General features: G+C 43.8%; 1 protein-coding gene across 4 annotated transcripts in view; it reads left to right on the top strand.

Moving 5' to 3' along the window:
* ANKRD11 (ankyrin repeat domain containing 11) overlaps positions 1-26,906 on the top strand; it is a 155,036-nt gene that overhangs the window by 4,152 nt on the left and 123,978 nt on the right. For 2 of the 4 annotated variants that reach the window (XM_075576807.1, XM_075576804.1), the window contains exon 2: positions 16,666-16,744. The exons of 1 other annotated variant lie outside the window; for it this stretch is intronic. The gene's annotated coding sequence lies outside the window, so the exon portion shown is untranslated. Of the gene's footprint in view, positions 1-12,344; positions 12,490-16,665; positions 16,745-26,906 lie in introns of all 4 variants that reach the window. One more of the 4 variants, XM_075576805.1, reaches the window with a different exon arrangement.

The raw sequence follows: 26,906 nt of genomic DNA, 5'->3' as shown, positions 1-26,906 counted from the left end.
AGCGTAACTTTGAACTTTATTCATCATTCACCTCTAATGCAGACTTTTTAAAAATGTTATTGATATTTTGGAGTTGGGATCTGCTTTTTGGTAGGTTACTTGGTGTGATCTATTCCTAAACTTTATTAATGCTTCTCTATCTGTTTCTTCACATAACTGAATATTTAACATAGAAATGAAACAATTTATGCAAAGGTCAGCATTTTTGAAAGATCAGATTTAAAATCCCAGTTCTCTCCCTGTAAACTGCACAAGTAAATAACTGCTCTGTTCGTCCTCTTGCTGTATAAGGCCAGGCCCTGCAGGAGGCGGCCGCGTGCGCGCCTCTCACCAGCTCCTTGCCTCCTTCCTGGCAGCCCCCCGGTGCCTACTTGCTCCCTAGCTCACTGCGTACTGTGACGCGTCAGCCAGCAAGGGTTACAGCAGGATTGTGATCCCATGCAGCGACGCGTCACATGGTGCACCAGGGAGCCAATCAAGAGGGGAAATCGCCGGAGCCAAATCCAGGAGAAGAAATTGTAAAGGAAAGGCATTTGGGACAAAGTATTAGGACACAATAATAAAAATACCCACTTGGACGGGATGGATGATGTGACAAACTCGAGTTTTATTCCAAGAGGTTGGGGGGGGGGGGTTCCCTCTCGGCCTCCCTCTCCGCCTCCTTTTTTTATAACCTATCAAACGATTCCTTATGGAGGCCACAGCAGATGTTAGCATGGGAGTTAGGTCAGCTGAAGAACTTGGAGAGGGGAATAGGGGAAAAAGAGACCATATTATTAGCAGCTACTGCAAAAGTGCGAGAATTAAGCGTATTCAACTCAATCGCCCTCCCCTTAAAGCGAACCTAACTCTCCCCTGACCCGTTTTGGCCACACCCACATCTAAATAAGCTGCCTACAGATTGCGATGAAGCAACGTGCACGCGCCACCAGGACGCAAGGTGCGTGTGCAGCGGGGCCTATGACAACTTGCTTCCTCACAGTTTTCTAAGTTGGTGTGCAGTCTTGTTTGTATTGAGATTGTAGTGCTCTGCTACAGTAGCTTGTTGCTTCACTTCTTTGTGCTTTCTCACTGTGAGTCATGTCCACACTGAGATTATCCCATGACTTTCCCCTTTCCTCCCTTAATGCTGAGCTGTACACCCAATGTCTTCATAACTTCAACATGCCTGCAATTTTGCTTGTATTTAATACTGCTCATCTTGGCACTTGATTTTGTCTAGTGTCATTTTTTTTTCTCTCCCGTCCCTCCCTTGGGTTAACTTGTGATTTCAACATTAAAAGCAGCAGTTTTTAGTTGTTTATACTGTTTCCTACAGTAGAATAAGGGCCATGTATAAAGTAATCATATTCCTCTTCATTGCAAGTAAATTCCATCAACTTTTTATTGTCCAAGTTAAAGCTGCAGTACAAGCTGCCATTTAAAAAAAATATATATTTTTTCCCATTCAATATGTACAATCTGCACACTGACAAGTGAGTAGCTAAGCTGCAGATCGACCCGTTCTCCTGTAATCGATCGCTTGCTCAGGGTTATTTAATTCAGTTCTTGCACAGCATTGTGGGAAATGTAGTTCTGGAATATGATTTGACTGGGCAGTTATTAGATACAATTGGTGCACTGTTAGGGAGAGGGCGGGCTCAAGAGCCAGAGCCTATCAGAAGTGGAAGGGGCTGTCACTTTGGGAATGCTTCCTACGTTAGAAACATTAAAATGTCTTTAAAACATTTCTCATAGTACAGAACTGATTTATTAAAAAAAAAAAAAACAACAAAAAAAAACCATGTAGGATATTGCTTGAACTGCTGCTTCAATTGGTAGTCAAACATGAATAAATGTTAGGGCTTGGTGAATGGCCCTGTTAGATTGCTTGTACATTCCTTTGTGTTCTGCTGCTCAGCATCTGGACTCTGCATTTCTTGTTTGAGCCCAGGAGCATTCAACGTTTACAGATTGTTAGTCAGTACTGGTCTTGGAAGGGACATTTGTGAGTGACGCTTGCAACTACTGTAAACGTTGAACGATACTTGCAGTTTTAGATTTGATCTCTTATACTAGAGGCAGATGCGAGGGTCCCCTTTCTCTTCCCCTTTCCCCAGAGTGTACTAGTTTTAGTGGATCCCAACATTTTTCTTATGTTGACTCATTTTGTTTTTCTTTAATATTATACTTTTCTGGTTACATTTATATATATATATATTTTTTGAAGTATCCAGTGGCACCTTTAAATGTTTAATCAATGAACCACAAACTTCAGGAAACTGTGTTCACCAAGGAGCCATTGATATTGTAATTGGTTTAATATTCTCATCTGCTGGTCACTCATGTCTGGATCGCTAATATCCAATATGGGTTATTGAAGCATGACTGCCATTGTTTTGAATAAGTTAATGCAGGATACCCGGCATCAGAGTTTAGGGAATCTCTTCCGTAGTGCTTTTTTGGTACAGTTCAGAACGCTGCATGGCTTGCCAAATGTCGCATGCCTAAATCATTCCTGTTCCTCCTGTTTTTATAATTGTAGAACAGTTGAATGATGTTGCTTTTATCACCTTTGTTAGCACCACGCACGATTACACACAACTCTCAGACATTTGTTTGAACTTCACAACAAAGGCAGATGGCAAATGGATAAATCTTGCCTCTCCTCCTGACCACAATTACAGTGTAACTTTAGACCAAACACATATGTACAGCATGTGCCGCATTACATGCACTGTAAAAGTGAATTGCTTTGGGGTGGTGCGTCTTTCTTTGTAGGTCAGAGTGGATGTGAGGGTGGTAATCTGTGTGCATTTCTCTGTTTATTGTTCATTAGCGCCATTTTTTTGTGTCTCAGTGGGTGAAAGGTATTCTCTCCCATTTCATTTCTGTAGTTCTAATGCAGTGTGCCCTTATTTACCAGACTTGACTTGGAAAAATATGTTTCAACTTAACTTGGTTGCCCCCCAAGCCCCCAAATGCTAAGTGATCTTTAAATGTGCAGTGTCGGACTCGTCTTTATTACAAATGCATGGTTTTCTGTTTTTTATTTTTGAACAGTCAACAATGGGTGTGTGCTAAAAGAAAAATTATAAAAATAATTTTTGGTTCAGATTTGGAAGATATTAAGATAGAATGTTTACTTAAAGTGCTGTGTGATTAATTACTGTTGAATTACTTATTAGTACACTACACCATGTACTTTTATAGAATTTTGATTTTGTTTATAATGCCTAAATATAGCCTGAAATACTGTTCTTTCTTCAAAGGGGGTTTTCCCCCCCTCTGTGTTGTTGCAAATAAATCTTTGACTATTTATTTATAAAATGTTTTACCAGGAAGTAATACATTGAGGGCTACCTCTCGTTTTCAAGTATGTCCTGGGCACGGAGTTATTATTTAGACAAGAGGAAGCTGGCTTGTTTGCATCCTTGTTTCAGAGTTGAGAAATTGGAGATTTTTCCTACTTTCGGCACTGGGCCTCCTTACTAGCTGCATAAAACAGTTGCTGCCCTGGATGGAATTTTAGCTTTGTAATTATGCTTTTAGGTTCCTTTACAGCAGTAACAGGAACTATATGTAGAAATGTCATTTGGATTTATTTTTAAATGTGATTCGTCTGTTTCAAAAGAATATAAGTAGTTCTGGTTTCATGTCTGTCTACCTGATCAGGTTTGACATTTTCTGTTGTATTTTTGAGCATCCTTGATAGCTGGAGTAGGGGCTGTGAAGTATACATTGACTGAGCAATGGGTTCAGTAGGAGGATTAAATCTTAAATCAAGCTGGCAGAGAAATTGTGATCAAAGAATGTATGATCTAATTGTGAGTCTGTGTTCTTTTGTAGTGAACACTTCAAATTCAATTATCCTCTTTACCTAAATATACCTCCTTTTTTATTTTGTTATGCCAATGAATTTAGTACTGTCCCAAGAGACTATTATTCTCTGTTCACTTTGAAAACACAATAGAGGTAATTTGCGGTGTAGCATCTGTTTGAATTTTGGTTTTGTCTTAATATTTGTAGTTTTCTGCAGATTGTCATTTTTTTTACTTTATCTAGCAAAGCACTAACATTGGTACAGATGCCACTTATTCTGTCATGCAGTGATAATATATATATATCTTCTTATACTATATTAGTGAAAGCACTGTATGCCTGCCTGCCTGCATGCATGCATGCCAGCCTGCCTGCCTGCTGGATGTCCGGTGTCCCTAGGGGAAATCTCATTGGTCCCTTGGGCCGCCCCCGCACACCTCTCATTGGCCTGAGGCGGAGTGACGGCCCAAAGGACACACAGGGACACAAACACACACACAGGGACACACACACACACACACACACACACACACACACACACACACACACACACACACACACACACACACACACAGAGACACACACTCACACACACACACACACACACACACACACACACACACACACACACACACACACACACACACACACACACACACACACACACACACACACACACACACACACACACACTCTCACTCACACACTCTCACACACACACTCTCACACACACACTCTCACACACACACTCTCACACACACACACACAGGGACACACACACACACACAGTAGGGGGGGGTGTACATTAGCAGCATTGTATAACCCGGGGGGGGGGGGGGCTCACATACCCGCCTTCGCCTCCGCCTCTTCCTCCCCGAAATCAGCCTCCACACCCGCGCGCACGTCCTCCTCTCCCCGTGTCTCCCGCGCTTTCAAACACCCCCCCCCCCCCGGCGCCGCTACAGTGAGCGGAGGAGCGAGTGCCCGGGACACAGCGGGGGAGCGGCCACAACAAGCTGCCTCCCGCCTCAGTTCCACGTGGGAGCGGCCGGACGGGTGAGTGAGCGGCCTTCACCCACCCCTCACCCCCCTTCAAATCACCTCCCCTCCACCCCCCCCCCCCCCGGCGCCGCTACAGTCAGCGGAGCGAGCGAGCGCCCGGGACACAGCGGGGGAGCGGCCACAACAAGCTGCCTCCCGCCTCAGATCCACGTGGGAGCGGCCGGACGGGTGAGGGAGCGGCCTTCACCTCCCCTCACCCCCCTTCACCTCCCCTCACCCCCCTTCACCTCACCTCCCCTCACCCACCCCTCACCTCCCCTCACTCCACTTCCCTTCCCTTCCACCTCCCTCCACCCCCCCTTCACCTCCCCTCCACCCCCCCTTCACCTTCCCTCCACCCCCCCTTCACCTCCCCTCCACCCCCCCCTTCACCTCCCCTCCACCCCCCCCCCCCCTTCACCTCCCCTCCACCCCCCCCTTCACCTCCCCTCCACTCCCCCCCTTCACCTCCCCTCCACTCCCCCCCTTCACCTCCCCTCCACCCCCCCCCTTCACCTCCCCTTCACCTCCCCTCCACCCCCCCCTTCACCTCCCCTCCAACCCCCCTTCACCTCCCCTCCACCCCCCCCTTCACCTCCCCTCCACCCCCACCCTTCACCTCCCCTCCACCCCCACCTTCACCCCCCCTTCACCTTCCCTTCACTCCCCCCTTACAACCTCCCACCACCTCCTCACCACCTCCACCCCCCTTCCCACCTCCCCCCCCCCCCTTCCCAACTCCCCACCACCTCCCCCCCCTTCACACACGTGTACACACACACATGTGTACACACACACACACATGTGTACACGTGTACACACACACATGTGTACACGTGTACACACACACATGTGTACACACACACACACATGTGTACACACACACACACATGTGTACACACACACACATGTGTATACACACACACACATGTGTATACACACACACACATGTGTATACACACACACACGTGTATACACACACACACATGTGTATACACACACACACATGTGTATACACACACACGTGTATACACACACACACACGTGTATACACACACACACACACGTGTATACACACACACACACGTGTATACACACACACACACACGTGTATACACACACACATGTGTATACACACACATGTGTATACACACACATACGTGTATACACACACACGTGTATACACACACACGTACACATACACACACACACATGTATACACACACACACATACAATGTATACACACAAACATGTATACACACACACACCCCAGCACCACCACATCAGCACACCGGTATGCCCCCCCAGCACACTGGCATTCTCGCCTCCCCACCATTCCCAGCCCCCATCAACACCATCAGCACCCACACATCGCCACCTTTGCACCTCCCCCATCGGCACACCCACATCCGCACCCCCACATCAGCACCAAACCCTCCCAAATCAGCACACCAATACAATCACCATCAGTACAGCCACAGCAGCACTACCACCGCACATGGGCCGCGTGGACCACTCCCCACCCAAATGCCACACCCACACCACAAACATCCCGGGCAACGCCGGGGCTCTCAGCTAGTATACTATATTAGTGAAAGCACTGTATGCCTGCCTGCCTGCATGCATGCATGCCAGCCTGCCTGCCTGCTGGATGTCCGGTGTCCCTAGGGGAAATCTCATTGGTCCCTTGGGCCGCCCCCGCACACCTCTCATTGGCCTGAGGCGGAGTGACGGCCCAAAGGACACACAGGGACACAAACACACACACAGGGACACACACACACACACACACACACACACACACACACACACACACACACACACACACACACACACACACACACACACACACACACACACACACACACACACACACACACACACACACACAGACACAGACACAGACACACACTCACAGACACACACTCACACACACACACCACACACACACACACACTCACAGACACACACTCACACACACACACCACACACACACACACACACACACACACACACACACACTCTCACTCTCACTCTCTCACACACACACTCTCACTCTCACTCTCTCACACACACACTCTCACACACACACTCTCACACACACACTCTCACACACACACACACAGGGACACACACACACACACAGTAGGGGGGGGTGTACATTAGCAGCATTGTATAACCCGGGGGGGGGGGGGCTCACATACCCGCCTTCGCCTCCGCCTCTTCCTCCCCGAAATCAGCCTCCACACCCGCGCGCACGTCCTCCTCTCCCCGTGTCTCCCGCGCTTTCAAACACCCCCCCCCCCCCCCGGCGCCGCTACAGTGAGCGGAGGAGCGAGTGCCCGGGACACAGCGGGGGAGCGGCCACAACAAGCTGCCTCCCGCCTCAGTTCCACGTGGGAGCGGCCGGACGGGTGAGTGAGCGGCCTTCACCCACCCCTCACCCCCCTTCAAATCACCTCCCCTCCACCCCCCCCCCCCCGGCGCCGCTACAGTCAGCGGAGCGAGCGAGCGCCCGGGACACAGCGGGGGAGCGGCCACAACAAGCTGCCTCCCGCCTCAGATCCACGTGGGAGCGGCCGGACGGGTGAGGGAGCGGCCTTCACCTCCCCTCACCCCCCTTCACCTCCCCTCACCCCCCTTCACCTCACCTCCCCTCACCCACCCCTCACCTCCCCTCACTCCACTTCCCTTCCCTTCCACCTCCCTCCACCCCCCCTTCACCTCCCCTCCACCCCCCCTTCACCTCCACCCCCCCTCCACCCCCCCTTCACCTCCACCCCCCTTCACCTCCTCTTCACCCCCCACCTCCCCTTCACCCCCACCTCCCCTTCACCCCCCCCACCCCCCCTTCACCTCCCCTCCACCCCCCCTTCACCTTCCCTCCACCCCCCCTTCACCTCCCCTCCACCCCCCCCTTCACCTCCCCTCCACCCCCCCCCCCTTCACCTCCCCTCCACCCCCCCCTTCACCTCCCCTCCACTCCCCCCCTTCACCTCCCCTCCACTCCCCCCCTTCACCTCCCCTCCACCCCCCCCCTTCACCTCCCCTTCACCTCCCCTCCACCCCCCCCTTCACCTCCCCTCCAACCCCCCTTCACCTCCCCTCCACCCCCCCCTTCACCTCCCCTCCACCCCCCCCTTCACCTCCCCTCCACCCCCACCCTTCACCTCCCCTCCACCCCCACCTTCACCCCCCCTTCACCTTCCCTTCACTCCCCCCTTACAACCTCCCACCACCTCCTCACCACCTCCACCCCCCTTCCCACCTCCCCCCCCCCCCTTCCCAACTCCCCACCACCTCCCCCCCCTTCACACACGTGTACACACACACATGTGTACACACACACACACATGTGTACACGTGTACACACACACATGTGTACACACACACACACATGTGTACACACACACACACATGTGTACACACACACACGTGTATACACACACACGTGTATACACACACACACATGTGTATACACACACACACATGTGTATACACACACACGTGTATACACACACACACACGTGTATACACACACACACACACGTGTATACACACACACACACACGTGTATACACACACACACACACGTGTATACACACACACATGTGTATACACACACACATGTGTATACACACACATACGTGTATACACACACACGTGTATACACACACACGTACACATACACACACACACATGTATACACACACACACATACAATGTATACACACAAACATGTATACACACACACACCCCAGCACCACCACATCAGCACACCGGTATGCCCCCCCAGCACACTGGCATTCTCGCCTCCCCACCATTCCCAGCCCCCATCAACACCATCAGCACCCACACATCGCCACCTTTGCACCTCCCCCATCGGCACACCCACATCCGCACCCCCACATCAGCACCAAACCCTCCCAAATCAGCACACCAATACAATCACCATCAGTACAGCCACAGCAGCACTACCACCGCACATGGGCCGCGTGGACCACTCCCCACCCAAATGCCACACCCACACCACAAACATCCCGGGCAACGCCGGGGCTCTCAGCTAGTATATATATATATATATATAATATATATATATATATATATATATATATATATATATATATATATATATATATATATATATATATATATATATATATATATATATATATATATATATATATATATATATATATATATATATATATATATATATATATGGGATAAACACTAAGAACAGAACTTAAACATTTGCAGAAAGGCGGATCTGAAGAGCAAGGCCTGAGCCTGATGTATATTTGTTTTTCATTAAAGGTGTTTAGCGCCCTGTCTATAATGTTAAGGTTTGTTTAAAGTGTGTTCTAATAGGATCTGGGACCAAATATGAAAACCTATCTTCTAAAAGCACAATGGCAAATTGTACAAAATGTCGTGATCGTAATTTTAATGAGTTGTCAATTTTTGTTCTTTTTGTGCGATGGTTGAGAACACTTGAGTGATTTGTGAATGCCTTCCTATTTTGGGGTGGTAGAATTCACGATACAAAATTTTAGTTCAATCATTTTGAGGCGCAGTGAACACTTCACATATTTGAAGAAATAGACAAAAATGCATCGTGCTGCAACAGTCCTCGTACAATGCCTGGGAATTCTAAGCCTTTCTTTTGACTCTCTCTAATCCTGTACGAGGTTCCTGCAATGCCACAGAACATTTTATCAGACTCTATAGTCTAGTAAACTATGCTATCATGCTATCCTGCTTAACAAACTCCAGAGCTCTGGAATAGGGAAGCATGCTTTAAACTGATTTCAGTCCTGCCTATCAGGTAGATCCCAACATGTGTCCATCTCAGGCTCTAACTCCAACCCACTGGATAGCACCTGTGGTGTCCCGCAAGGCTCTGTTCTGGGGCCCCTACTCTTCTCAGTGTTCAATAATGATCTTCCCACAGCTTGTAAGGAAGCCTCAATACACATGTATGCAGATGACACAATCCTATATGCACACAGCCATAGCCTCTCTGACCTTCAACACATACTTCAGTCTGACTTTTTGAGACTCGAAAACTGGATTTCCCACAACAAACTGTTTTTAAACACTGACAAGACTGTAACAATGGTATTTGGGACCAAGACTAAATTTGTAAAGCTCCCAGTGACTGAGCTCCTGATTAGAACCAACGCTAACACCACCCTAACCCCTGTCACTAGTTTTAAATACCTGGGCTTATGGTTTGACTCCCACTTAACATTCGGGATGCACATTGATACCCTGACAACCAAGACCTATGCCAAACTTGGAGTACTTTACAGGAACAAATCCTCCCTAAGTCTCCTGGTCAGAAAGCGTATCGCCCAGCAGATGCTAATGCCAATTATTGACTATGGAGACATAGTATATGGCTCGGCACCTCAAACCCACCTTAGCAAACTTGACACCCTCTACAATTCAATTTGTCGTTTTGTTCTCCAATGCAACTACAACGCACATCACTGCGAAATGCTCAAAGAACTAGATTGGTCATCACTAGAGTCTAGGCGCAAAGTTCACCTTTCCTGTCTTGCCTTTAAATTATTTATGTGCAAGCTACCCAGCTATCTGAACAAGCTCCTCACCCCTACCACATGCAGCATTTATCATCTGAGATCAGACTCCAAAAGACTGTTCATGGTCCCAAGGCTCAACAAAGTATCCGGCCGTTCCTCCTCTTACCGTGCACCCCAAAACTGGAACAACCTACCAGAGACACTCACATCCACCACCAGTTTAAGTTCTTTCAAATCTAAGGCTTAGGCCCCGCTCCCTCCGTCAGCGCTCCCGCACTGCAGACAGGCGGGGCGCTGACAGACACAGACCGCGATATGCGGTCTGTAGGGAGCGGGAGCCGGAGCGAGAGGTTGGCGGGAGTGGGAGGTTTGGGAGGGGGGGGGCGTGGCTTGAGCAGGGGGACTACTGCTACTGACTACTGCTACTCTCCCCCCCTCCCTCCACGGGCACGGGCTGGCACTCATACACACACGCAGACACACACACAAACACTCAGGCACACACACACGCAGACAGAGGCAGGCACTCAGACACACACACGCAGGCACTCTCTCACACGCACGCAGGCAGGCAGGCACTCATACACATACACATACACACATACACTCACACAGAGGCAGGCACTCACGCACTCAGGCATACACATACACACACACAGACAGGCACTCGCGCTGCTTTCCCCCCACACTCCTCCCCGCTCCCCGAAGCCTCTCCTCCTCCCGAAGCCTCCCCTCCTCATTGGCTCACAGCCACACCACGTGACGCGTCAACGCTAGGGATCACCATTCTCTTGTATCCCGTAGCGGCTGACGCGTCACAGCATGTAGTGAGCTGTGCAGCCAGGGGGGACCGGGACCGGCACCGGCTCGGTAAGATTCCCCTGCTGGTGGGGAACTCAAGTGTGGCCACCCGCGCCGCCGGGCGCACCGGGTCCCAGGCCTTAGGCTGTCTCACATTTTAATCTGGTCTGTAACGGTTTCATACGCCTATAATATATATTTTCTTTAACTGTGCATGCAATGTCTTGTATATAATGTATACCCTGTTCATTTATGTAACTGTATTTGTAACCATGTATTATTTGTCTTAACTCTGTGCCCAGGACATACTTAAAAACGAGAGGTAACTCTCAATGTATTGCTTCCTGGTAAAATATTTTATAAATGAATAATAAGTATACATGTGTTTACAAATGCTCCTATCTAAATACAGCAGATCTAGTAAAAATCCAGCAAAATCATTCCCCATCCTCAATTAGGAACATTTGTTGAAGGCCTTAGTGTTGCTGTAGGACTAAAGAATAGAGTCTTGCTTTTTAAACAAGGAAGTTGTTGTATTGTTTGTGGAGCTGGTTGTGTTTTGGGATTGAAACTCCTTCCTGGGGGGGGTGGGGATGCTGAGGCGTAGCATTACAAGCCAGTTCAGCTAAAAGGGAAGTGGGGGATTCTGTTGCGAATGTTTCTGGCAAAATCCCTTGCCCTGGTTTATGTTAACTACACAACCAGTGTTCAAGTGCGGTATAAATTGTGACTCCTCTTGTTCACATGGGAAAGTTGTGTATGTCCAAGTGGATTCACTGCTGATCAACGTATCTATCCGCTTTTCTGCGATATTATTATTTTCACCTGCTTTTCAATATTTAAATGTTCTACATGGTAAACTCTCAGACCTGCCATGAGGGAATTTTTATGCGGTTTTGAATACTGTAATGTACTTGAAAATTTCCAAAGAGCCAAAAAACCACTATTTACTGCGTTCTTTGTATTGTATTCTTGACTTCAAGCCACGTCCTTGAACGTGTTCTAATAACTTTTGTATGCTATTGTTTTTTATTTATTAAGAATTCTAGAATTGTATAGTTTAGCTTTAGATTTGCTCCTCTGTTGCTATAGCAGCAGGTGATGTGTGTGGCAGCGACTGCTTATAATGTACCAGGTTCCATTTCTTATAGATCTGTTACTCATTCTGCGGTCAGAGCAATACAGGATCGTGCTAGAATGAACTAATCTTCACATTTTAACACCGCTAGTATTTGTTGACCAGTGGATGTGCACGTATAAAGAAGTATGCGAATGGCAGGATAGTGGCGATGTAAGGTGAGGTGTTGGTAATGGTGTGTGGTTTTTTGTTTGTGTTTTTTTTTTTTTAATAGTGCTTTCTGTTTTTAGTATGTGTATCAGGAAACTCACATAATATAGGGTCGGCCAACTCCAGTCCTCATGGACCACCAACAGGCCGGGTTTTTTGGGTTATCCCTGGTTCAGCACAGGTTGCTCAGTCAATGACTGATCCACCTGTGCTGAAATAGGGATATCCTTAAAACCCTGCCTGTTGGTGGCCCTTGATGACTGGAGTTGGCTGCCCCTGACATAATGGAACACTTTGCAGGGAACCTACGCTTTTTTAAATGAAGACAGGATGCTTGTCTAGTACAGAGGCTATAAATGTTTATTTGAATAACTGCACTGTTGGTATTTACAAGCTTATTTTGTTGGCTAAATACTTCAAATTAATTTTGTGACAGCCAAGTTGCTGTATTTAATGCAATATTTAATTTGGGGGTCTGTTTGATTCCCTGCATCCTTTGAAATATTTGTTTCCCCCTTTAAATGTAAAATCGCGGGATCAGAAAAAGGTTGCATTTTGGTTTGGGTGAGTAGGTAAGATATATATATATATATATATATTATAATAATATATTATAATAATATATTATAATAATATATTATAATTATTTTTTTATGCAACTGAGATATAAAGTCCAAGGCATTATTTGAATGTTTGCTGATTTGTAACAGTATTTTTTAATTTAAGGTGAACGTGCGTCTAATGAAATTATGTTTTGAAATGGTGCTCAAGGAGATTAATTTAAAACTCCTCATAAGGTAAGAGGCCATGAATAAATTCATGAATGGTCCTTCTTAGTCCTTGGTGTTCAGCTGTAATCTCTCTGCAACTCTGTAATAACGACCGTTTGCATATGATGGTATTAAGGCCTCAAAAGAGCATGCAGCCTGGACGCATGGTTTGCTGTGTGGAAGTGCACCTCTTGGTACACGGGTCACGGGGCACATCAGGTCAGGGATTATGTACCCAGCACACTAACAAAAATAACAATTCAAGATTCTGTGCTCTGATCAGATTGAACTAACCAGATCTAAATAGAGGCACAAGAAGAAAAAGCATTGAAATGTTGGTCTTTATTAAAGGTTGCGGCGTTGTTTTAAATGGACAGTTCCACAAATCGATTCTGGGGGCACAACATTTATGGAGTAAATATGAGGTCTTGTTAATATTTTTCGAGTTGGACTCCCTTCCCCCCACCCCTCTAATTGTGATAGCTCTGTGTATGTGGTGGCTCTCCCAGCCTCACGCTGATTTTGCTTGGGTGCATTCCAACGAATGCGTTTTAAGCGTGTAATAGTGTGCGCGCATGCGCGCGTCAATTATAATTGACTGTGTTAGCCAGACATTGGTATACTTGGGGCGCGCGCACAGCCGTGTGCGGGGGCGCGGCAGACCAGGGAAAATACAATAAAATTGTTTTTTCGCGCAGCTGCCACGTCGCCAATCACAGCACGGCCTAACGCTGTGACGTCAGTCACGCCCCCTATCTGCGCGCGTCACCGCTTGCACCCTAGCAACTAAACGTGCACGCGCAACGCCGGTCACCCGCACGCGCAGCAGCAAGAACTATAAAACAAGCCTTATGCTGCGGCCACGCTGCCGCTGAACGCGTTCATGCTTGAGCGGTGACGTCACCAACTCTTCAAGCATGAGCGCTCGGCTGTGTGCATTGACTGGTGCTGATTTGGTTGCTGACGGGTCATGTGACCCTTCAGCGCACTTGAAAATTAATTTTCCGTGTTTCCCCAAGCGCTTAGCTTTGCTGAGCACGTGCAGCGTCAGCGTGGCCATGCTAATTTGATTACTTTAGAGTGAGCGTGCCAAGCGCTTGTCACGGCAGCCCTAGGCTGCGGCCACGCTAGCGCTGAATGCGCTCATGCTTGAGCAGTGACATCACCAACTCTTCAAGCATGAGTGCTCAGCTGTCCTCCTGCAATTTGCGAGGGGGGATCGTGGCGTTTAAGGGAGGGGGCTTTTAATTGGCTGGATTAGGGCGTGTTATTGAAGGAACTATCGTGATGTAATTTTGGGTCATGTGACCTTTCTGGGCGCTTCGAAATCAATTTTCCATGTCGCCCCAAGCGCTGAGCATTGCCAAGTGTACGTTTACGTGTGCGTGCGCACACGAATTGTCAGCGTGTCATGCTCATTAGATTACATTAAAGTGAGCGTGCAAAGCATGAGTGCGCGCAGCGTGGGCGCAGTCTTAGGCTGCGCTTATAGTGCCGGCGACGCGACTGTCGCCGTTGCCATTGCGAAAGTTCTAATCCAGTTTGGAGACATCGCTGGCTACAAGGGGAGAGATGTCAGCAAGGGGGAAGGCAGAGGGGGTATGTGATTGGCTTATAGGCCAATCACTGAAATTTTAGTGACTACAAGGATTTTGGTAGCGCTGTCGCGTCCCCTACAAGGGCACGCGACAGCATCCATACAATTGTTTTGAAGCAGCGTCGCCGGCACACTAAGCGCAGCCTAAGTGATAACATTCTTGAGGTAGAGAACTTGTTTAAAAACACAATGCCCTATGTTTACAGTTTTGTAACATTTACTGTATTCTCTTCTGTAAAGGTTTTATTCTGTAATTCGATAGCAATGGAGCAATATTTAATAGGGCTGTGAAAGTTATACCCACCCAGGATGAATGTATATGTAGAAAATTACCCTGCAGAGTTAACAACATCAGGAATGTGAAGTTCCAAGCAGCTTGAAAGTGTAATTGTTGCATGTGCCTTTGAAGTCTTCTCTTTCCTGAGACGTTATGATCATTGGGGTTTTCCATTGAAGGTTGGAGAAAATTGCTCTGAAAATCCCTTGTGCCTTGGTTAGAAGAACATGACACACATGGTAAACAGTCTCCCAGATCCAGGAGCAATTATTCAAATTGTTTAAACCAATGTGCGTTGAGATTTTCTTCCTACGTTTCCATTTTACATTAGACGAAATGTTAGTAGATCCTCAATACAATAGTCCACTTTTGGTTCTAGCTTCCCATAAAGCATCTGTCACACTGCTACTTAATATTACAGCAAGCAGTCCTGTTAATGGTTTTGGTTTGTAGTTTGCCTACAGTTAAAGCGTTGGTGCTAATGGCTTTATGTATTTTAGTTTTTCTTTCTTTACGTGTTTGTGCTGTTTGAAGCCAGAACACACGTGTGCACGTCTGCTCATAGCTTTCTTATCTTATTGTTCTAATATCTCAGATCTCTATCGCAAAACTTTGTATCGGGGTACCTATCGTAGCGAGGTGATTACATTTTTTTTCCACGCACACCTGCTCTACTTGAGGGGTCTAACTCCATGTTGTGGGTCATGTGGTCTGGTGCCATCAACTGCTCTGTACAAGTCTGCTATTTAATACAATTTCGTATTTTGTTTTGAGACTTTTTTGGTGGCCTAAATGTATGCTGCCTACAAGGATGTGTGCCTTTCATTTCAGTGCTACAGAACTCGCATACCCATTTGTAAGGTTGGTCTCTTGAAATGGCTCATTTTATAGAGGACTCATGTATGTTTGAATGGTTATTTTGTATAGGAAATAATAATCCCACTTTTGAGCACATTCACATCACAGGTCTGCAGCCGTGCCTTTTTCCATTATCTTTTCACATAAAATGCTTCAATTGCAGCCAGGTATTCTGAGAAATGACATGCATATGAGCACGCAGTGTCAACTTTACTTCATGTCCACTTTAACATGGATCCCTATAATTTATTTATAAAATATTTTACCAGGAAGTAATACATTGAGTTACCTCTCGTTTTCAAGTATGTCCTTATAAGGTTATGCCTGCCGCATTGCACAGCGTTTCAAAGCAGCCTAGGTTACAGAAGTGTAGAGCCAGTAACCTACTCACAGACAAATACTTATTTTTTAATCCATAATGAGACACGGAGGGGGGGGGGGGGGGGAGGGGTAGAAGAAAGTGTTTTTTGATCGCCATTTGTTAAAATTGATAACCGATTTGAACCTGCTATTCCTGCCTGTAAAAATTCTAAGTACAAATCTCTCCGCTGCTTGTGCTCTTGTACGAGTCTTGGCGATATCCTTATCCACCTAACTGATGGAGGTGTGTGTAACATTTTTATGACTGAAGGCTATAGTCATATCTGAAACTAATTTGTCTCATTTCTGTTTCTTGTTTCAGAGTCGCCGTAGCAGTGTTTTTGGGAAAACTCTGGATGTTATAAGCGACTAGCACAAGGCAACTTTCAGCTATGGAATCGGTAAATATTGGCTGATATTTGCTCAGTGACTTTAATTTAATTTGTGTTACTTTGTGTAATGGATTTCTTAAAATACCCTATGATGTTATCTCGCGTGAGTGCATAGATTTGCATCTCATAAAGCTGTTTGCTGTTTTCAAGGGAACATTGCCGTTGACACAGAACATCACTAGTTTTATTATTAGTCTGTTGTTCTTTGGTTATACACATTAGTGCTTTGTAGAGCTGAGTTAGTTGAAGTCCCTTATTTTTGTTTGTGCTTCATGTGCCAATCTCATCATATTGCCAAATGCTTATTGGCTAAACTGTAGTTAAGATGTTAGATGGGTTAGAATGAACCCATCACCGTTGCTGACTTAAATGTTTCTCTCCATGCTACTGATGTGACCAGCAAACTGTAAAATGCTATATTGAAAGTAAAGAATTACCTACAGCCGGGGCGACGAACTCCCGTCCTCAAGCGCTACCAACAGGTCAGCTTTTCAGGATATCCCTGCTTCGGCTCAGTGGCTCAGTCTCTTACTGCCCTTTTGATACCACGCTTCCCACTGTTTTAATGAAGATGTTTAGTGTGCAGTTACAAGAACTTATCATTTTTGGGGAACAGCATGGGTTCAGATTTGTGTTGACCATTCTGATAACCTATGTAAAAACTACAGCTTGCAATTGAAATGCAACCTTCACAGTCCTTAAATCGGCCATTCAATACAAAAGCTGTATTGTCTGAATGTAACCCCCTTTCCATGTGCTTTTAATGTTTACCCGATCATGCAAGTATCCATGCAAGCTGTGCTCGGATGTCTTCAGTTTTCCAACATTCGGATTTCAAAATAAATAGGTTTCTTGATTTGTTAACAATTATTTATTAGAGCTATTTTGTTTAGGTCTCTGTTTATGGTCCAGTCTCATTTAGTATGAAATATATTAACTTTAATTTTTATTTCTGTTAATGACTGAGCAGAAGTTAATACATTTTCAAACGAGCACGCATGGTGATTAAAACTTGTTTGTGCATGATTGCTTTTCGGATGTCCTGATGACCAAATCTTCCTCTGTTGGGGCCAAAGCTCTCAGGAAGCTCACAATCAGTCCTGGCAAAAAGTGGAATGACCAGTGAACGCCATAATTGCAGTGTAAAGGAAGTTTTTCACATGGTCCGTGGTATAGAACAGGGGTGTGCAACATATTTTAGGGGGAGTGCAGTGGTTACAGATGCCCCACACTATTGTGTGAGGCCTCTGTAAATTCACTTACCCGGCCTCGCGTCTCCACGGCGACAAACGTCAAATGACGCCGTGGGTCATGTGCCGTCACATGATGCCGCGGCAGCATTTGACACCCCGTCGCCATGACAACACGGCGTCAAATGCCGCCACAGGTCATGTGATGTCACATGACCCGTGGCGTCATTTGATGCCGCATTCAATGTAAGTGGGGAAGGGGGGGCACAGACGAGGGTTTGTTCACCCCTGGTATAGAACATTAATTTCCAAAATATGTATTTAGTGTAAAGTCTGTCAGTTTGTACAGAAACTCTTCTGACATTTTTAAGTTACTTTTACCCATTCAAATGTTTGCATAATCCGTACCTAGCTGAAACATTTTCATCTGATTTTGAGTTTCAATCACTGAAAACAGGATTAGGCTTTAAATGTCCTAAAACAGCTCATCTACCTCAACCCAGACTCTCTTTAATACCCACCGTGAGAATGCACAGCTGACTTCAGGGTGAGCTTTGTATGTATTTATCCTGTCACATGTTTACAAAAAAACTTATTTGAATAGCCAATTTCAGTTTAATCTTTTGATATGTTTGTTTTAATCCAGAGTTTTACATGAATCATTTGACATATAGTGGCAATTTGTTTTGCTTTTTATCTAGAAAACATGTCCTCTATCACACAGCTGTTCTGGTTCTTAAAGAAATAAATAAAAAATAGAAAAAATTAGATATGTCTTAAAATAAAAATGTGGAAATAGTTAGTGATCTCAAGTAGCAATTTGGCCAGACCTGATTTATTCCTGTCAAGGGAGTGCATCCACCTATCATTTTGCATATCGGTCCATTTTAAAGGTTTCATTACAGTCAATTGGTCCCCATTCTAGCAGAATGAATGTTTTGTGCTAAATCTGGTGAAAAGTTAGACTTGTTTCAGGCATGTGGAACAGCTCTGATTTCATTCTCTGTTTCGTTGTGCCCTGTACTCCAGTGTTGTACAGAGAAACACCTTCCTCCTCTGGAGGAGTATTTTGCTATGTAACTGGACCCTGTATTTTGTGCATGTGTTGAGTGGTACTGCTTGTTTGTGGTATATAAAGTGCTTTTTTTTGGGCATGTCTTTCGGCCTGGACATACTAATGTGCTCCTTTTTGTAAATGTTTCAGCGTTATGGGCACTTACCCACAAATTATTTTTTCCCCCCAAGCAGGCGTGTTTCTTACGTGACTTGTTCATGCATGTTAGTAGTAGCATGTTAGACCTGCCGGTCTTGCTAGCTTAGTCTTCCTCTTGAAACCAAATTACTTGTGAGGCCTGATTTCAGTCAGTGCAACTTTGATTCACTTTACATGTTACTATCGGAAGGCGAAGCTTTCCATGGGTTGTGATCTGAATGAATTGTACTACATTTATGAGAAATGTAAAGCATTTAGGCAACTATTGTTTTTTTTTTTTTTTTTCTCCCTTTCCCCCCCTCCTTTCTATTTAAAGCTGCAGTTCAGTCTTTTTTTTTTTTTTATTCAATAGTTTCATGTGGGCAATCTCTAATTACCTAAAGAACTGTATAGCTGCCAGTCAATTCATTCTCCATGTATTGATCGGCGAAATTTGGCAACACCTTTAGAGATGGCATGTTTTTCCTCTGCTTCTGTCACTCAGTGGAAGCTCATAAATATTCATGAGCACTCCTGCACTGACATGTGCAAGAGGGAGGGCCGGGCTGACAAAGGGGTGTGCCAGGGCTTGTGACAGGACATGAAGGGGCAGTGCCTTAGTAAATGGTTGTTAAAATAGAATACAAGAAAATTGGTCTTTCAAAGTTTTTTTTTTAAAAAACACAAAATGCTAAAAGTATTTTTTCTTACTAAAGAACTAAAAAAAACACATGCAGGATATTGACTGAACTGCAGCTTTAACCGGTTGATTTGCTCTCGCTGCTCAGAATATTAGCATGAGGTTGATATCTTATCTTTTCTGGTAAAACTACACAACCTATTGTTTTGATATAAAATACCACATCTTTGTTTTCTTGCAGTTTTCAAAATGTAGAACTGTTATGACCTTCTTAAGCAACTGAAGACTACTGTTGAGTAGCTTTGGCCATACTGGCGACAAAATTGAAAGTGCCTGTTACAGATAAACAACCAGTTGTATAACAACATTTAAGGAACTAGAGTGAAAACAGGCTTTTCATGAAGGTTCTCTTGTCATACCAAGCAAAAATAAAATGTTTGTAACCCACAGAATTTGACAGAGGTTAAAACTGTATCATGTCTGGCGTAGTATGTGCAAACCGAGGGTGCTTTTTTTTTGAGAAGCACATTGTCATTCCTATATGTAATTAAGCATCCTGTTAAAAATGGAACCGGTGTTGGCATTTTTAAATGTCAGTAGGAACCCTTTAAAAAGACAATCGAAAAAAACATTAAAAAATATAAAGTTACTACAGTCAGTTATATCTGCAGCTCTGCAAATTAAGGAATATACAATTTCTGTTATTCCATCTTTTAATTTTATTCTGTTATGTTCTGTTTAGTTGGGATTTAAAATTGGAGAAAAATTACACTTTTATTGGGACATTGTAATATTTAGTACTTGGCTTAATTTTTTAGACTGCCTTATTTCTCACTGGTCTAGTTCTACCCTGACACAAATGTATGATTTGATTTCATACAAAGTCAAGTTGCATACGCACCTACTTGTATTAAGGTTTTACGTTTGTGTTCTGTAACAAAATGTGCATCGCATTGTTGGTCTCCAAACAATATATTCTAATCCGGCTCACTTGGGGATGTTGCCAGTGTCCATCTGTAGCATGTTGGTTGGATGGCGTTTATCTCCTGCAAGACGGGAAAGCCCCTGGCGGTGGCCGCTAAGCAACTGGTTCAATTAGTTGAGTTAAAAATCTTGATGAAAAAAATAAATCTGGTAGTATTTTAGTTTAAATTTGGATCCCAGTTAACTTTATCCAGACGTTTGATGTTTACATGCAGAGTTGTATCTTCCTGCCAAATAATGGAAATGTAATGCAATTAATATTTTAAGTACATTTCCATCTCTGCTTTTATAGGCTTTTTTATGTTTGCCTGAGCATATATTGTATTTCTGTTGTGTTAATGCATGTAAACTGGGGCATTTAGCCAAACCGGGCTCAGTGGAGGGTAGTTTCCTCAAACCCCCCCCCCTCTCCAATGCTTATCTTAATACAATGGTCTAGTGTGCTGCTCCGCTCCCCTGTTTAAGCCTCATCCTCTTCATGCAGTTTCCTATCATGTGCTCCATCGGTGGGCAGTTCTGTTATGAAAGAAAAGTGGGCCTCAAGTCAGGAACACATTTGCATCCGTATAATGTCTTTCCCTTTTTTGTATTATGCTGTTAGAATACAGATATTGAATCTATATTTTTTTCTGGTCTGAAGCACCAACTCTTCGCACTCAGTCCAATTATTTTCTAATGACTTCCTTTAAATTTACATTGTTCACCCTAGTTATGTCACTGTGAGATTCCTCAGGAGTTTTCTGTTGTAGGCATTTCTAGCTGTTGACAAATTAATAGGTTTGAGTTAAGACCTAAAACAAACAAACCCACAGTAAGCAGCATTATTTTCAGTCTCTGTGACTGCTGTATAGATGAGACTTTTATGGTAATATTATCTCGTTTAGACTATAATCAGAAAAGCTATTCAATGATTTATTGATACTTTAGTTTTAACTTTCCCAAAGAATGATTGAAACCTGATGGGTGCCTGCCCCTGAGAGCTTGCAAATCAGGTTTTGGTGTTAGATACACTGGCAGATAGGGACTTGTCACATGAAGCTTAACGTGTCTGAGACTAGAATTGGGATAACTCTCTCGCCTTTAGTACATGTTGAAGCACTTTCATCTCCAGTATAAGCCAAGGAGAAAATGCTTTTAACAAAATGCTAAAAGCTATTTTTCTCACTCTCTTTTGTATATATCGGGGGTGGAAAAGTCATGGGCACCTGGTCCCATCCCCCACCCCCTGCTTTACAAAACGCTGCCTCCCAAGTAGTTCATATTTTTGTCCACCCCTGATACAGTTGTTTGTAAACCATTCAAGGTCACTTGTTAAAATGTTGTGGTAAGATTTTATAGCACAAAAGCTTGCGCAGTTCTGCTTTTGTTTGCTACTAAACTACAACTTCTACATTGTCTGGCATCTTAAAAAGGTTTTCTCAGCATAGTTAAAATGCACTTCATTCAGCATGGAAACGGATATCTGAAACATTATGTTCCTTTGAGAACAGCTTGTGCTTATCCATAAATGCTCATAACACTGTTTAGATAATTGAAATAAGTTGAGGTCTACAGCATTGCTCTTCAATTCGTTTTCCAAAGGGACCAGATCTGGAGAAATGAATAGCGTGCAAGGCCACATGTAATGTAATTTTACATATATTTCAAGAGACTTCAATCTTACACTTCACCATTTTGCCAACATTTACCACACCACACTGGCAAAAAGTGCATGTGTAGCTTACAAAGATAAGCTCCTCTTCACAAAATGTTTTAAAAGTTAAATACAGCTCAACCCCGTTATAACGCGATCTGTTACAATGCGAATCCGCTTATAACGCGATGCAAGCGTGGCTCCCAATTTTCGTATTTATTAATACTTTCAAACACGATTATTGGTATCTTAAATACTTTATTCATACAATGCATACAATTGTAAATTATTTCCAACGCGATCCGCTTATAACGCGATGTGATTCTTTGGACCCCAAGCACAGTGCTAGAAGGGGTTTGAGCTGTACATCTCCTTTTTTTACTTCAGCAACCAGGCCCAAAAGTTGCTGTTTAACACCTAGATGCTTATGTGCTGTTTTACACGCAATCTTTCCATACTTTTACACTGCTTTGTAATGTCTAATTTGTGTGCGCGCGTTCGTTCGTTCCAATCAGGTGTCGATAAACAAGCTGATGAGGAGGTATTTGAGGACAGATAGAAATAACAACTCGGCCTATAGCCACGTTGAAAATAATGAACTGATCGAAGCTGATACAATGTAGTGCAGCAAATAGTCTTATTTAATCTTGATAAAAAGTTGGTGTAGTCACTCCTTAGTAGCAATATATAACCAATATTGATTGGTCTGATCTCGAGCAATAGCAGGGAATGAAGATATAGGAACGATCTCATGGGTAGCATTTAAAAGTAGACGATTCCAAGGGATGCTCACATCACTCCGTCAGCGAAGCCCCTCTGATATGCTGATCGGCGGCCAAATTGTGCTGATCCGGGAACACACAGTTTGATCTCCCTCTCCACTCCGGTCGGTCACTGCAAGCCAGCCTCGTTAGTAGGACTGGAAGCCTGTAGGATTTACAACCCAGCTTGTAGGTCTTTCCTTCGCTGTGAGGCTCTCAATATCGGCAACAAGAAAAATGAGCGCTGCACGCTTCTGTCACTCTCCGTGTGGCACACAGCTCAGGAACTCCTCACTCAGCTGATCGGCAGACACAATGATGTAAACCTACGCGTTTCGTCGGCTGCTGCGCCGACGTCATCAAGGGTGTATTCTTAGTTGGTGGCAATGAATATTTATAGACCCAATTGAGTCCTAATTGGTCAAGTCCGAAAAAAAAACTCATTCTGACTTGATACAAGTGGGGAACATAAATTCAAGTAGACCTCAATGTAAGTGAATAAAACAATGCAATAAAAAATCAATAATACGAACCATCAATGTTATGTAAATATGAAAATAAATACATTTAAGTAACTTAATGAAAATAATAAAGTATACAACCAAATCAATATAATGATCCATAAAATACTAAATATAACATAAATATAACATAAATGTAAAGAAAATAAATATATATAAATTAAATGATACCCATACAATATGTTGAAATCTGATCAAATATAAAATGAATTTTTAATGTATCCCCCCCCCCCAAAAAAAAGGGGGGGGAAAGAAAAGGACATTCCAATATCTGATAGAAAAAATGGACACTAGACAATAGTATTGGTGTCTGGATTTTCATTAAGACCTCCGGGTATCAAGCCATTGAGCTTGATGATCCAGTAGCTCTCCCTACGAGAAAGCACTTTGGCCCTGTCTCCTGCCAAAATGGAAGATGGAATGTGTTCCAAACCCATAACGCTGTCTGTCCGTAGATTTATTGTGACACAGGTGATGTTTCGATAAATGATGGTTGGTAACACCATTCAAAATATTCCTCCTGTGTTCCAAAAATCTGGTGCAAAGGGGACATTGTGGTGCGACCCACATATTGTTGCCACATGCACAAATGATCATGTATATTACAAAAGTAGTCTGGCAATTTTTTGAGCATTACATTTTTTCAATTTTTAATTCATACATATATATATATATATATATATATATATATATATATATATATATATATATATATTTTATACACACGTTTAGTACTGTTCCTTTTTTCTTTTTACATATACATATACTGTACTTGCATTGTTACTATAAGTCACTTGCAAAGTGTTCTAGGCCTTTCTCTTAGTATGGTAACTAGCTTGTGTGTGAAACATAAATTGTCTTTAAAATTACAATCCTGCTTCCTGTACAATTCTTGGTTGGAGAATACTTTACTATAATAGTGATCAGACTTGCACTTACACTGGTTTCCCATGGGATGTAAGATGACGTTTAGCCATGTCCTTTCCCATGCTCAATTCTGTCAACAAAATCTGACCCCCACTAGGTAAGAAGGAATTGAATGGCACAAGTTTGGTGATGGATTATTGGGGCTATCATTTCACAGTAAATGGCTTACAGCGCAAAGTAAAATTTCCATTAATTATACCATTCCTACTATGTCTTTATTTTTTTTCTGGTACAAAATGCCTTTCTGTTTTTATATATAGATTAAATAATAAAATTGTCCCATTGTCATCTGATATGGAGAAATGTAGATATTGCGTTTATGTAAGATGAGCGTGTCCATGTTTGAGGCACTTAGTGGATGGGTCTTCTACAGGGTTTGACTTTCTTCATTGAAGGTTTAATAGCAATGCAAGATACTCTAGTAATACGTAGCATATTCTAACATTTACCAACATTCTTGCTAGCACTATTTCTGATTTACATTTGGAGAAAAGTCTAAGCTTTGTTATAACTTTGCAGGCTATACAAATGTGTTACACTTGATTGCTTTCCCACATGGAGAGCTGCATAAAACATGTCAAAGGGAAAGTCTTTTTGGCAGAACCCCTCACATTTGGAGGCCTAGGAAGTACTCTTGCCTAAATTCAATGCGCAGGACCGTGCCTGAACGGGTTTTCTTTATGGAGTGGAAAAGCTGCTAGCTGTGGAAAAGTGACGTTATCTGCCCAGCTAGGACAATGAACCAATGGTGGTGATGTGTTTTATGGGGGTGAATGACTACTTTTTCATATTTAAAAACAAAAAGACACCTAGAAGTATTTTTTAATTATTTATAGTTGATCTGTAAATTCTAGCTGAAACTTGGCTAACTACTTACTACCTTTGCAGCTGGTGAGATTCTTCCGATGAGTAGGGTCTCAAGGAGGTAATGTTATCTGCTCTGGTGGGAAGAGGTGGTCTCTCGCCACAGGAAACACTTGATATGTACATTTAATGAAAAGAAAAAGGTTAATTTACAGATCTCGTGAAACAGCCATCTGTTCATATATGGATCACGAAATTTGTGTCTTTGATCTCCTGTACTGCAGGGTACAAATGAAGCTATTTGGGCATAACAAAGTTAAAATGTTGGCTCCTCTACCTCCCCAAAATCTATGGATGCTATGATTTTTTAGCATAGTCTTGGGTTCCTCCCCCTCTAACTTTCTGATTTGTGCTTTTCTGTTGTATGAATTGGTAAAGTGACCATTTGCAAGTTGCTTAGGTGATATTTTTTTAATTGGTTGGTGCAGGAGAAGATTATTAACAGTTCTGTGTTGGTTTAGTTTAACATTGTTGGTGTTTGAATATCTCTCTTAAATGTGTTTACATCCGAGTGACGGTTGAGTAAAAGTGTTGTTTGTTTCTGTATCACTTGGCTTTCTATGTACCTGCATTACATAGAGGAGCTGTAATTGTTAGCGGGCTGGAAAAAAATGTCACCTGCCTGCTCCAGTCCACCATGGGGGACAGCACTCATCCACCACATTGGCCAGTATAGGAAAGTTTTGGGCTGCTGTACAATGTCAATCACTACTCTGCAGTCTGAAGTTTTGCTACACAATGCCTTGTATAGAGCTAGGCAAAGCATTATGGGACACGACTTTGGGTAGCAGAGGGATGATTGACAGCTATGTTTCCAAAGGCGTTCTGCAGCAGCCCTCGTCTTTCAGCTCCACACATCCTCCTCCCCTCCCCCAAGCCCTGATTTGTACGGATGCGGTTCCATCAACTACTGAAGTACTGGCACACTTGCTATTATTTATTTTTAACATATTTCGTTGCGCAGTACTATAGGGTTGTTGAACAAAAAATAAATAAAATATTAAACATTAACATTGTTACAGTAGGTAAGAGCTTACAATCTATAAGGAAGGGTAAGTGGGAACATAATGCACAGGGGGATCAGAAGGTTGGTGTGCGTCGAATTGCTGCTGGTTATGTGAAGGAGTTGGGGAAGTGGGATTGTGCGGAGGTAGAGCTGGGAGAGCAGAGATGGAAATGATGGAGATGCTTCAATATACATCTGAAATATGTTGCCCAAGACCATCGGCAAACCTGTCACCGTTGCTACTACTCAGGTGTTTCTAAGAGGACCTGGTGAGGGGAGGTGCTGGTGATATCCAGGTCTTTGAAGTTGTCGTTTTCTCATGACATTAACCCTGTCCATGCTGGCTTAGTGGACGAGCAGTGAAGCTGATGCATATTGGGTAGACGTGTGTGTGTGTGTGTGTGTGTGTGTCTCACAGTTAAAAAAAACTGAACTGTATAGTGATAATCTATA

The sequence above is a fragment of the Ascaphus truei genome, chromosome 19 (assembly GCF_040206685.1).
Source record: "Ascaphus truei isolate aAscTru1 chromosome 19, aAscTru1.hap1, whole genome shotgun sequence".
In the NCBI taxonomy this organism is placed as follows: Eukaryota; Metazoa; Chordata; class Amphibia; order Anura; family Ascaphidae; genus Ascaphus; species Ascaphus truei.
Note: the sequence above shows the minus strand (reverse complement) of the source record. Positions and strands in the feature narration are given on the sequence as shown.